We start from the raw sequence: 12749 nt of genomic DNA, 5'->3' as shown, positions 1-12749 counted from the left end.
TGTTCTTACAGGCATACAACACAGGATACCAAGTTACAACATTTAATATATTGTCGTGCTGCTGACTTGGTACACTGCTTTATGTATCCTATCGTCTTCTGTCCAAAAAAAAACTAATTGCTCAAAATAAACACAAGAATGGGGTCACTTAGAATTTAATTGCAATTGATGAAGGAAGTTTGTATATCACCAGCTGCTTACAAGTTTTGAGCGGTAAGCCATTCTGTAAACCTTTACTTCAAATCAGCATGAAATGATCAAATTTTGGCTCTTCACGCTATAGGTAGCTGCAGTAATTACGTTCCAATTTCTAAAATTCTCTTCCTTCCATTAGTCAGCTCTTTGTCTTCCTTCAACAATCTCTCATAAATCTACCTGTTCAACAGCCTGTTGAATGTCCATTACTCTGATGTAGCCTCTGCTGCCTCTGCCTCTGTAGACTTTTCAGATAATGTCTTAAATGAGGGATACTTCTTCAGTGAGTACTGTAAAAGACCCAATAAGACCACCTTTGCACCATGCAATTTTAATTTAAATCAGTCCGTGGGTGTGTATTAATTGCATTGCTAGGTAAAATCATGAGAGCGCCAGAGTGCAAACAAGGTTGGATGATCTATCAGCTCTGCTTGTTCCTTACAAATAATGTGTCCTTTCAGAAATGCAACAAACCAAGGTAATCTCCTAAGGAAAGAAATAATTTATCTTCAACTATTGATTCTTGCTTGACTCCTTATTAAAATGTCCCCATGATCCAACAACTCACAGACCAAATGTCCCACACACCATTCAAACGTTGCAACCTGGATTTATACAAATTTTATTATTTGTTTGTTAAGACCCTCCCTTCCTGTTCTAATTAGTTATTTTTGTGCTGTTGTCTCCCATCATGTTCTGCATTAACTTTCTCCACCATATCAATGTTGGTTCCAAGCACGAATTTCTGAGGTAGCCATGTTGAAAATCCCACTCAAACTAAGTCAACAGCTTTTCATGGAATGGTTTCAGCAGTGTGTTCTGTTGATGCCAGCTCTTAGCAAGCATTATTTAACCAGTCTCATTCCTATCTTAACAAAAATTTACTTCCTTTTCAGGCACTTATCCAATTCGCTTCTGAAAACAAGATTGAATCTACCTCCATCAATTGCTGAGTGCATTCCAGATTCTAACCACTTGCTGTGTCTTTCCTCATTTCATCAGTGGCCCTTTTGCCAATCACCTTAAATATGTGTCCTCTGGCTCTTGACCCCCTCCAATAACAGGAATAGCTTCTTCCTATCTATTCAGTGTAGATGCTTTATAATGTTGATTTCATCTCTCAACTTTCGTTTCTCTCAGGAACGTAACCTGAGCTTCTCCAATCTATCCACATGACTGAACCCTGTCATTCCTGGAACCATCTCGCACCCACTCTAAAGTCTTCCTATTTTTATCAAAGTGTATTTCCGAGAATTAGATACAATACTTGAGTTAAAGCTGAACCAGATTTTAAAGTTTCATCTTAACTTGCTTTGACTCCATGCCTCTATTTATAAGGCTGTATATGCCTTTTCATAAATCACATTTTCAACATTCCCTGACATCTTCAAAGGATTATGCACATATAAGGTCACTTTGTTCTTGGACACTTTATTTTATATTGCCTCTTCTAATTTTTGCAATCAGAATATATCACTTCACACGTCTGCATTGAATTTAATCAGCAATGCGTCCATAGCATTGGCCTGGACTATATACTCTTGAAGTCTATCACTATCCTCCTCACAGTTCATTGTAATTCCAAGTTTTGTATAATCTAGAAATTTTGAAATTGTTCTTTGTACGCCAAAGTCTAGATATTTAAAACTTTAGTCGATGGCCTTTGTCCTGCTCCTGGGGAAATCCCTGTATATATGTACACATTTCTCTGATCCAAAAAAACAACTATTCATCACCACTGTTTAGAACTATGGTTCTGAGGAAGGGTCACCGGACCTGAAACGTTAACTGATTTTTCTTCAGAGATGCTGCCAGACCTGCTGAGCTTTTCCAGCAACTTCTGTTTTCATTCGTTACTACTGTTTGTTTCTTGCCACCCAGCCAGCTTTATATCCATGCTGCCACTGCTCCTGTTATGCCATGGACTTCAATTTCACTGACAAGCCTATTATGTGAATCATCTTTTGAAATTCCATGAACATCATATCAACCTCATTACTGTCATCAAACCTCTCTGATACCTCATCAAAAAACTCAATCATGTTAGTCCAACATCATTTGCTTTAAATAAATTTGGGTTGGGCTTTTCGTAATTACCCCACACTTGTCGAAGTAACTCTCAGTTTGCCCCACACTGTCTTTCCTAACACTTTCTGCATGACTACTGTTAATCTGACCGGCCTGCAGTTGCTGGGTTCATTCTTATACCCAATTTTTAAAATTAGAGTGTAATGTTTGCAATTCCCAGTCTTATGGTAACTTCTTCTCAACAAAGATGCATTAGAAAATTGGGGCTGGTGCCTCTGAACTTTCTATCCTTACTTCCCTGAGCATCCATGAATGCATCCCATCTGGTCCTGGTGACTATTCAAGTCTAAATGCAGATATCCTCTCTGGTACCATCCAAATTAACTTCAATCCCTCTAATTTCCCAACTACCTCCCCCTTCACTCTGGGATGCATTCTATGATATGTTGTTACCCTTATCCTACCCAGATGTAATGATTGGCAAGGAGCTGATTGATGATCCTAGCCACTATCATATAGCAATTTAATCCTGGCAGCAGCTTAAATTTCTTTGAGGCTTGTCTTCCGCCCTGGCCCTAGGAAACTGTCAATCCATTGAAAGTTTGATCATCAGCAGCTGAGACGAGAGGTCATTGCTGAGTCATCATGTCAATAAGCCTGCATTCAGAGGAGGGGGAGATGGAAGCAGTGTGAAGATCAGAATCAGGAGGTCAGTTTTATTTTGTGGGGGTGGGTATGGAGGTGAAGTGCATGCAGAGGAGAAAATTGAAAGAGGATGACTTTGGCGTGTGGGGAGGCTGTTGCCTCCATGGGCTCAGGGGGCTGGAAAAGGAGTTTGCACAGCCCCATTCCTGTCAGCAGCTCATGCAACTAAAGCTGTCGGGCCCTGTGAATGGTGTGGATCTACTACCTTTTTGGGGAAAAGGCCAACAGGCCTGGGTGAGATCCTTCATTGACCATTAATTGGCTTATTATGAGACTGAATAGGTCCACAAACAGGTGGGCTGCTTGAGGTTTTCATCCCTCCCCTGTGATGTTTCAAGTAGGTCAGGGCAGGGTGAGGTGGGTGGCAATAAGTGCCCCCTCCTCCACCTTCAAACCTGTTCACAAGGAGCAACAGATTAGACGATGACTTTGGCATCATCTTCTTCCTTTATTATGACAGACGGAAGATGCATATTTAGCCATGCCCTCTGGTACCCTGTAAAGATTCTCTTTTGGCCCTGAATAAACTCCACTACTATTATTTTTAATGATTCATATGTATGTAGAATAATGAGCTGCAGTTATTATTCTCAAATTCCCTTTATGTCAGTTACTAATCTCCCATATGTTCTTAATTCTTTTTATCATTTCTGTCAGAACTTTCTGTATTTAGCTGGGTTCCTACTCCTTTGATCAACCTGACACATAGGAACATTGAAAATAGCAGCAGGGCTTGGCCATTTCAGATTAGTTGACCATTCAATATGATCATGGCTGATCATCCAACTCAGCTGCTCCTGCTTTCTCCCTTTGATCCTTTAGCCCTAAGAACTATATCTAATTAATTTTGGAAAACAACATTTTGGCCTCAATCGCTTTCTGTGACAGAGAATTTCACAGGATCACCACTCTCTGGGTCAAAAAAGCTCTCTTTGTCTCAGTCCAAAATGGCCTGGCCTGTATACTTAAATTGTGACCCCTGGCCTGGATTCCCCGGTCAATGAACATCTTTCCTGCATTTACACTGTTTAGTGCAATGGGATCCCCCCCTCATTCTTCTGTACACCACTGAATATAGTCAAAACCAATCCAGTCTCCCTTTATGTATCAGTCCTGCCATTCCAGGACACATTTCATACGCATCCTTTTTCTGCTTAATTAATTTTGTTGATGATGCATTTGCTGTATTTAAATCCGGAGCTGCTTGTAAGAATTTCCTTACATGTATTAACGGGCTCCATCCCGTGCTCCGATTCACATTTTGAAATGGAATGGTTGGTATTTTACCATTTCCTCAATGTCCTAGTTGAGGGATTAGAGGGGGATTTCTATCACAGTCTACTGCAAACCTACCTTCCCTGGTCAATATACACATTGGTATTCCTACAGTAACCATGAACTATAAGGCTAGCCTCCTGGGCAACCCATAAATAGGACCCAAACCATAGGTCACCTTGCAGACCTGATGCTGAAATAGTTCACATCAAAGCCATCCTGTGTGGTTGAGGCTAGATCATTTTTGTTGCATAGGGTGCAAACTCATGATAGGCCTGAAGTTTTGGTCCCCATGGTTGTACAGTTTGACAAAAGGTGCACAAGTGCTGCTAACAAGATGATGATGTCAAATGAAAAGACATTATGCCTCACACATAAACAAATAACATGGTATATGAATTTCAGTGCTGATATGATGCCGGGTTGTAGGCTGCACATGTCAATAACTGGCAGATTGAATCAAAACCATATCCCTTTGATCTGTTCACAATTAGCAAGGTTCTGACCAAACCCGACTAGCTCAGACTTGCAAAATACATAACACAGTGTCCAACATGAGATGTAATTCTACAACTGGGCAGAATTTAGTCAATAATCCTGAATGCATGGGGAAGTATGTTGTCAACCAGTTGAAGATTGTCAGTGAAGACTACAGCGTGGCTCACTTGCAAGGGAAAGTTACATATTTGAATGCACAGGGCTCAGTTCTTTGCAGACAGAAATAACAGGTGTGTTTACTGCCCCTGTTTCAATGCAACAAAATAGCTAACAGGTATTCTTTGGTTCATTTCTTAGGAGAATTCCTTGACCAATTAGAATCTATTCAGCTAGTCTTACATTTAAGCAGGGCCTAGCAGTTAACTGTCAATCATCATTAATAGATGCACTCCCCATGGCAACACCTCTACCAATTAAACTCCATTTGCCAACCAATCATCACTGCCATGCTATAAATGTTGGTTTTCCCCTTGAGTTGGTATTTCTGACAAATTGTCCTGATGAATGTAACATGAAATGTTCTGACAACATTTGTCTTTTTTCATAAATACTCAAGGTCTGTACTCCCAAGTGCCTATGTCTATGCCTTTCTTCATCAATGGAGCTATGTCTTTTATTGTCCAAATTGTCCCATCATGAGATTGGATCTTGATAAATATGTCATTTTAAGTGCTGGGAATTCTGAAGATAACACAACCTCGTACTCTTCCAGGAATACGTTGGTGGAGAAATTATCTGCACAAATTTGTAATTTTGTTTACATTTAGATAGGAAAAACAAAAGAGCAGCCAGGAATGTACAAGACATCAGTGAGGCCTCTTCTGGAGTCTTGCATCCAGTTCCAGTGGCCCTCTTATAGGAAGAATATTATTAAGTTGAAGAGGGTTCAAAAGAGATTTACTAGGATGTTGCCAGGAATGAAGGATTTGAGTTATAAAGAGAGCCTGGATAGGCTGGGACTTTTTCTTTGGAGCGTAGGAGGTTGTGAGGTGACCTTATGGAGGTTTATAAAATAATGTAGGGTGAATGGCAGGTGTCTTTTCCTTAGGGTGGGGGATTTCAAGACTAGGGGACAGATTTTTAACGAGAGAGGAGAGAGATTTAAAAAAGACATGAGGGACAAATTTTTTACACAGAAAGTAGTTCATGTGTAGAATGAATTTCCAGAGGAAGTGGTAGATGCGGTACAGTTACAACATTTAAAAAAAATTTGGATAATTACATGAATAAGAAATGTTTGGAAGGATATGGGCCAAACACAAGCATGTGGGAATAGTTTAGTTTGGGATTATGGTCAGCTTGGACCGGTTGGACCGAAAGGTCTGTTTCCGTGCTGTATGACTCGATGACTGTATGAATCTTGCTCCTAAATTGGTATTCAGTGGAAAGTGCATTGTAGGTATTTGAGCTTTGGATAGAATTCTGAATTCCAGACCCTCATTTCCCTTGTTTCCACCTGCCCGAATTTGGTGGAATAGTCTGTTAAAAGTGTGGACTGTACTTCCTGCCAGTTGAGAGGGAAAATTAGGAAATTCTGTAATTTAATGGTGTGAAAACTCCAAGGGTGTGGAAGTTTTTGAAAATGCATTCCTATCATTGCAGCAGAAATGTCACAGCAGGAAATCCGCACTTTTCTGACCAGGCTCTGATGAATAGAATACCCAGCTGGCAAAGTAGCAGAGGACTGCCAGAAACTGGGCAAAATCAGAGTCAATGACTTGAGGAGCAGGAAGAGACAGCAAAATAAAAGACACAATTTAAAAAAAAAATGGCTTTGTCTCTCTCTGCAACTCCGGAATATGTTCAATGTTAAGGATTTCAAATTCAAAAAGGAATCACACTTTTATTGAATTTTGTTTTCAAAATTTGATGCAGATTAAAAATATGATTCATTACTTTTTAAAAACCTGCAGTCATTATTCTTTCAATAGCCTGAACAATGGGGTAGAATTCTAATTAATCTTGCAATTGCTCGGTGAATTGCATTAAAGCTCCATTAGACACTGATGGACAATTATTTCTCAGTTGAGTGAATTTACTTTTCCTTCTCCACCTGCCTTACAGAGATAACCTCAAGAACCCACCGGAGGCTTGATTTTTTCTAATCCTTGGACTTAGTGCTGTAATCAATCCTTTCATTGCAGTGGGTGCAGGAAAAATAAATGAGCTCACCTCCAGTATGTTGAGATATCAGAGGTTCCCCACCATCACCATTAAAGGCAGTATTTGTAGCGAAAGACATCATTCCAGTGCCTATCACTTAAAGGGTGCACAAAATATTCTTCTGTGAAATATTTTGGTTTAAAATTTCATTATTTCATTAAAGAAAATAATTGTTTGATGAGATAATACATATTCAGCTAAAGAGGCCAGGTTCCATTGCTGAAATGAACTTAAGATATTAAAACACAAACATATAACGATTGGACAAGCAAACATTTGATTAAATGTGCATTCCTTAAATGTTCAGGAAAGGGATAATTAAAACAACACCCCAGCAGATGATGTTCAGCACAAAAATAAAATCGGGAGACCGAGAGCTAGCTAAAGTAATGTGGTTGTGTTTGGACTTCGGATGAAGCCAGTGGTCTCCTCGGTTCTTTCGTATTCCTTCCCTGTTGTGAACAGTTTACAACAAGTTGTATAAAATCCCCCAGCTTGATTCTGAATCCATTTAGATTCACAGAGGATGTAAACTGATTTGTTTTCAGAAATGGAAACACAAAAGCAAGCATAAACGTTCAGATGTTTTTTTTTGCACAAGCAAACTCTACCATTTGGAACTTTCCCAAACATTTACTTTTTCTCCCTTTGTCTTCTGGCAGTGGGATTCCTGTGGTGTTTTATGTGGGCAAATGACCAGTGACCCGTAGTGAATCCAGACCAATCCGTGGCTAAATTTACATTACTATTTTCAAAGATACGAGATAGGCACTCAATTAGCTGTGGCCAAATCGCCTATCTAAAACAGAGACACCGAGTTGAAGTGTACCCTTGCTAACACCTTGCAATCACATTTAACTCAACAATGAGCAATCCTGGTATCTTCCTGATTTTCTATGACTCAGTAACACATTTATCTCCTAGGTAGGGGCAAGGTCATTGTGGGGAAGGTGTGGGGTTAGGGATTCACAGGTTTAGTGATGTCAGTTAACTACATTCTGCAGTACAAAGAAGTCCTATCTAAGCTCTCCTTATTTGTAATGATACAAGAGGCTTCTACAAAGTAAGCACTATAGCCACTAGTAATATACTGTGCTCTTTTATTCCCCTGTGTTGTCTTTTGCATCATTCTCAAGAAAAATATGTGGCATGTATTAATTTGACTTTTAAAGAAAACACACATTTTTTTGAGATAGTAAGAACTGCCGATGCTGGAGTCAGAGATAACACAGTGCGGAGCTGGATGAACACAGCAGGCCAGGCAGCATCAGAGGAGCAGGAAAGCTGATGTTTCGCGTCGGGACCCTTCTTCAGAAATGGGCTTTTTTTGAGCATTTTTTTGAGCGTTCTGGCTCTGTAGACCAAGGTAGGAAAAAGCCTCATTAGTTTCACTGATGCCATTTCCTGCTGGGACTTTGGTTCCTTACCCATATTGGTTGCAATCCATGTCGGAGCAAAAATAGAAACCGAATTCAGCTGTCCACCTGATTTTGAGAGTGCACAGAAGTGAAAAGATGTCTTTTGTTTCCAATTATAAATGGACTGTTCCAGTGACTCTCCTGTCACTTTGCTCACTGTTAGTCTTGAGAATGGTGGGATAGATGTTAATTTTTTCATCATTGCAAGTTGGTTACCTGTTTCACATCCACCTGATATGCTTTTAACTTTTTCTTTTTTATCAACATTTATCCACCTCTCTTTTCATTTCATACCAGTAGTTGTGTGCGAATTAGTTTCCTCCTTACTACAGTATTTCTGTTCTACTATTGACGTTGAATGTTTCTATTTGCACTTACAGTGTCTTGCCATGGCACATGGTCTACTGTGGTTCAGAAAGACTTTTCTCACACAACTTTCTGCCCTTCATCTTATTGATTTGTGTGACTGGTCTTGTGGAATTGTGTGGCAGCAGAGAGGCAAGTGTGCAGTATTGCCAGGATCTCCTGGCATTCACTCCCTATTTAAAGCCCAGCTTTAAAGACCACTCCAGGAGCTGCCCCCCACACTGTGATGCTTGACTATAATCACTGAGGTGAGCGATAATGACTGAAAAAGGCCAGTTAGCTTTGCAGATAAGGACCCAGAGGGGCTGCTGAGCTGTGTGGTGGAGAGGAGAGCCATCTTTCTTCCTCTACACTTCCTACTCAATCAGTGGGCCGTCACACCATTTTGCTTGTTGCTGCATCACCTCTAACTTCCATTGTACTCAATCCCTCCCTTTGTCTCACACCAACAAGGCCGAGAAGGCCCAGACTGGAAGCTTGGGAATGGGTGTGGGGGAGGTAGATGTAAAGCTCCTCACTGTTTTTGAGGAGAAAATGCTCGTTGGCTGGAGAAGAGCGGGACCACCCGTTTGGGGACAAAGATACCAATCTAACTGAGTTTTATTTTCTTTATTCATTCACGGGATGTTGGCATCTCTGGCTAGGCCAGCATTTATTGCCCATCCCTCACTCCCCAGAGGGCAGTTAAGAGTCAACCACGTTGCTGTGGATCTGGAGTCACATGTAGGCCAGACCAGGTAAGGGTAGCAGTTTCCTTCCCTAAAGGACATTAGTGAACCAGATGGGTCTTTCTGATAATCAACAATGTATTCACAGTCATCGTTAGATCCTTAAATCCAGATTTTTAAAATTGAATTTAAATTCCACTATCTGCCATGGCAGAATGTGTACCCAGAAATTAGCTGAGGTTCTGGATTAATAATCTACCGATAATACCACTAGGCCATTGTCTCCCAAAGTAAGCTTCAATATGTTGTGCTGTGCTGCTCTACCATTAACAGCAGTGCTAATTCATTCTTGACCTGTTTATCCCTCTTCGCGACTAATTCCCTCTCTAAGGCAGGTACTAGCACAACCCATTCCATTCATAGTGAGGCTGCCGTCAGAGCCCCTCAGCACCATCTCCTCCTCTAAGGAGGAAGTTACTGAACCCCAGAGGATGTGCCAGCGAGGCTTTCACCCTCAACTTCTACCGCCTCAGAAACATTCGCCTCAATGGGTTTGCTTTCTCGATTAGACTCAGGAGCCCAATCTGGCGAGCACATCACTAACACAATGGGTGATTCCCATGTCCAATCTCCGTCAGAACTCTGTGGGAGAAAAGCTGCACAAAGCATTGCCTCTCGCAGGAATATTGTCTTCCTACAGGAGGCCCAAACATTTCACACCAATTTGTCAGTATCTGTGTACTCTGAAACATTGAAGGATTACCAATAATGAGACAGTCAAAAAGAGATTCTTCAAGATTTCTTTCAAGCTGCTGCCTACCATGAGATTCACTGTACCATATTGGAATGTGATATCTTCGTGGCAGCCTTAACAACTACCTGACCTGATTGCCATTACAATGTTCATTCATCCTCTCACGGACTGCTGCACTTTCCTGAATGGTCAGTAAAGGTTGTATGTGAAGTGGATTTTAATGAAGTTCTGTTTGGCTTTTTGCACTCAATAGTGCATTGCTCTGTCATGCTGTCTTGGATGGGTTGTCTCATATGTGCTCATCTTCAAGTGTAAGGTAATACACTTTGGTCAGTAGAACATTGAGAAACCATATAAAACAGAAGGTAAAATTCTAAATGGGGGTGCAGCAGCAGAGGGACCTTGGTGTAAATGTATAGGGATCATTGAAGCTGGCAGGACAGGTGGCGAGAGCAGTAAATAGAGCATACACTACCCTCTATTTTGTTAATAGGGGCTTAGAGTAGAAGAGCAAGGAGGTGATGTTCAACTTGTACAAGATACTGTATTGTGTGCAGTTGTGAGTGCTGTGTTATAGGAAAGATGTGAATGCTTTAGAGGGTGTGCTGAAGTGATTTACAAGATTAGTTCTAGGTCTGAGAAACTTCGTGATGAGGATAGCTTGAAGAAGTTGGGATTGTTTGCCTTGGAGAGAAGAAGGCTAAGAGGAGATTTGGTAGAGGTTTTGAAAATCTGAGCAGGCTGGATAGATTATACAGGGAGAAGCTGTTTCTGCTTGTAGAAAAAAATATGTGAGGGTATAGATTTAAAGTGATGTAAAAACAAATGAAGGGTGATGTGAGAAAAAAAGCTTTGTCACACAGTGAGAAGTCAGGGTATGGAATGCACTGCCTGGAAAGGTGCTGGAGGCAGGTTCAAATGAGGCATTCAGTGAGGGTATTGGATGATTATTTGGATAGAAATGGTGTGCAGTGACATGGTGAAAAGGCAGGAGATTGGCATTAGGTAATGGACACAGTGCAGGCATGATGGGCTGAATAGCCTCCTCTGCACCAATAACAATTCTGTGATTGATATTTAACCTCAGAAGGGTACTGTTGAGCCCCCATATCTTTTTTATCTGGGCCATCCTTGCCTTATAAAAACCAAAAGAGCTGCGGATGCTGTAAATCAGGAGCAAAAACAAAGTTGCTAGAAAAGCTCAGCAGGTCTGGCAGCATCTGCGAAGGAAAAAAGAGTTAATGCACTGAGAGTTATCGTTCTGAGGAAGGGTCACCGGACCCGAAACGTTAACTCTGTTTTTGCCTTCACAGATGCTGCCAGACCTGATGAGCTTTTCCAGCAACTTTGTTTTTCATCCTTGCCTTATGTCGGTTTCATTTGTAATGGGCACAGCATGCCACAAGGATTTGGGACACCCTTTCTGGATTATTGCAAAGCCAGTCAGGATTTGAGATCTCAGCTTAGGCCTGTCCATCGTCTGCTCCACTATTTCTCCGATGGAAGTATTCACGGTGTTGCATCTTATTGCTACATTAGTCTGAGGGTTACTTAAAGATGTCAGTGACCCACTCCAGTGAACCTCATGCCTAGACTTGAGTCCCTCTGGACTCCCTGGATGGCTGTCTAGTAAACCCCCATCCATTACCAAGCAAGCCCTCAGTACTGACTTGGCACAGTATCATTGACTGAAGATGACCCCGCCCTCAGGACTGATGTCTCCACAACTCCCCAGTTGCTGGAAGCCTGGAACTTAACGCTGAGTAGTCTCTGTGCTGAAAAGCAATGCAAAGTCACAGAGGCTGGCAGCAAATGCAAGTAAGTGTGAGTCGCCGAATGCCAAAGCCAAGCATTTGAAGGGCTGAAGTAGTGTTCGAGTTGGTTCCAGGGCAGCCATGATGATGTGATGAGGGAGCTGTTTTGTCAATGTTGACTTATGTGGGTGAAGGGTTGAGGAAGGTGGACATGGAGTGTGCTGCATCGTTGCACTCCATGCACAGTCGGATGACAGCCAGTACTGGCATTCAGCAAGCTGTAGTCACCAGGGGACCCAAACCAACTTTTATTTCAGAAATTTGAGCCACCTAGTTTCTCAGGGAAGAAGATGAGAATTGGAGGTAAGGTACAAATAAGGCAAGTTGGGGGAATAATGAGCTGTAAACGCATGGAAATTACACTATTGCCACTCAAAATCAAGATGTTGAATTTGATTTGATTTGATTTGGTTTATTACTGTCACATGTACCAAGGTACAGTGAAAAGCATGGTTTGACATGCCTTATAGGCAGATTGTTGGTGATCATCATTCCCAAAAACTTGACGCATTGGGTTAACAGAGCAGAGTGCAGGATACAGTGTTACAGCTGCCGAGAAGGTGCAGAGAGAGAGATCAACATTTACATTAAAAAGGTCCATTCAAAATTCTGATAACAGCGGGAAGAAGCTGTTCTTGTTAGTATGTGTATACAAACCTTTATATCTTCCACTCGAAGGAAGAGGGTGGAAGACCGTATAACTGGGGTGGGAGGGATCTTTGATTATGCTTTTTGCTTTCCCGAGGCAGCGAGAAGTATAAATGGAGTCAATGAATGGAAAGCTGGTTTGTGTAATGGACTGGGCTGTGTTCACACTCTATAGTTTCAATCTTGGGAAGGGCAGTTGCCATACCAAGCTGTGATG

The sequence above is a fragment of the Rhincodon typus genome, chromosome 20, assembly GCF_021869965.1.
Source record: "Rhincodon typus isolate 14 chromosome 20, sRhiTyp1.1, whole genome shotgun sequence".
Lineage (NCBI taxonomy): Eukaryota > Metazoa > Chordata > Chondrichthyes > Orectolobiformes > Rhincodontidae > Rhincodon > Rhincodon typus.
This window is presented reverse-complemented; position numbering follows the sequence as displayed.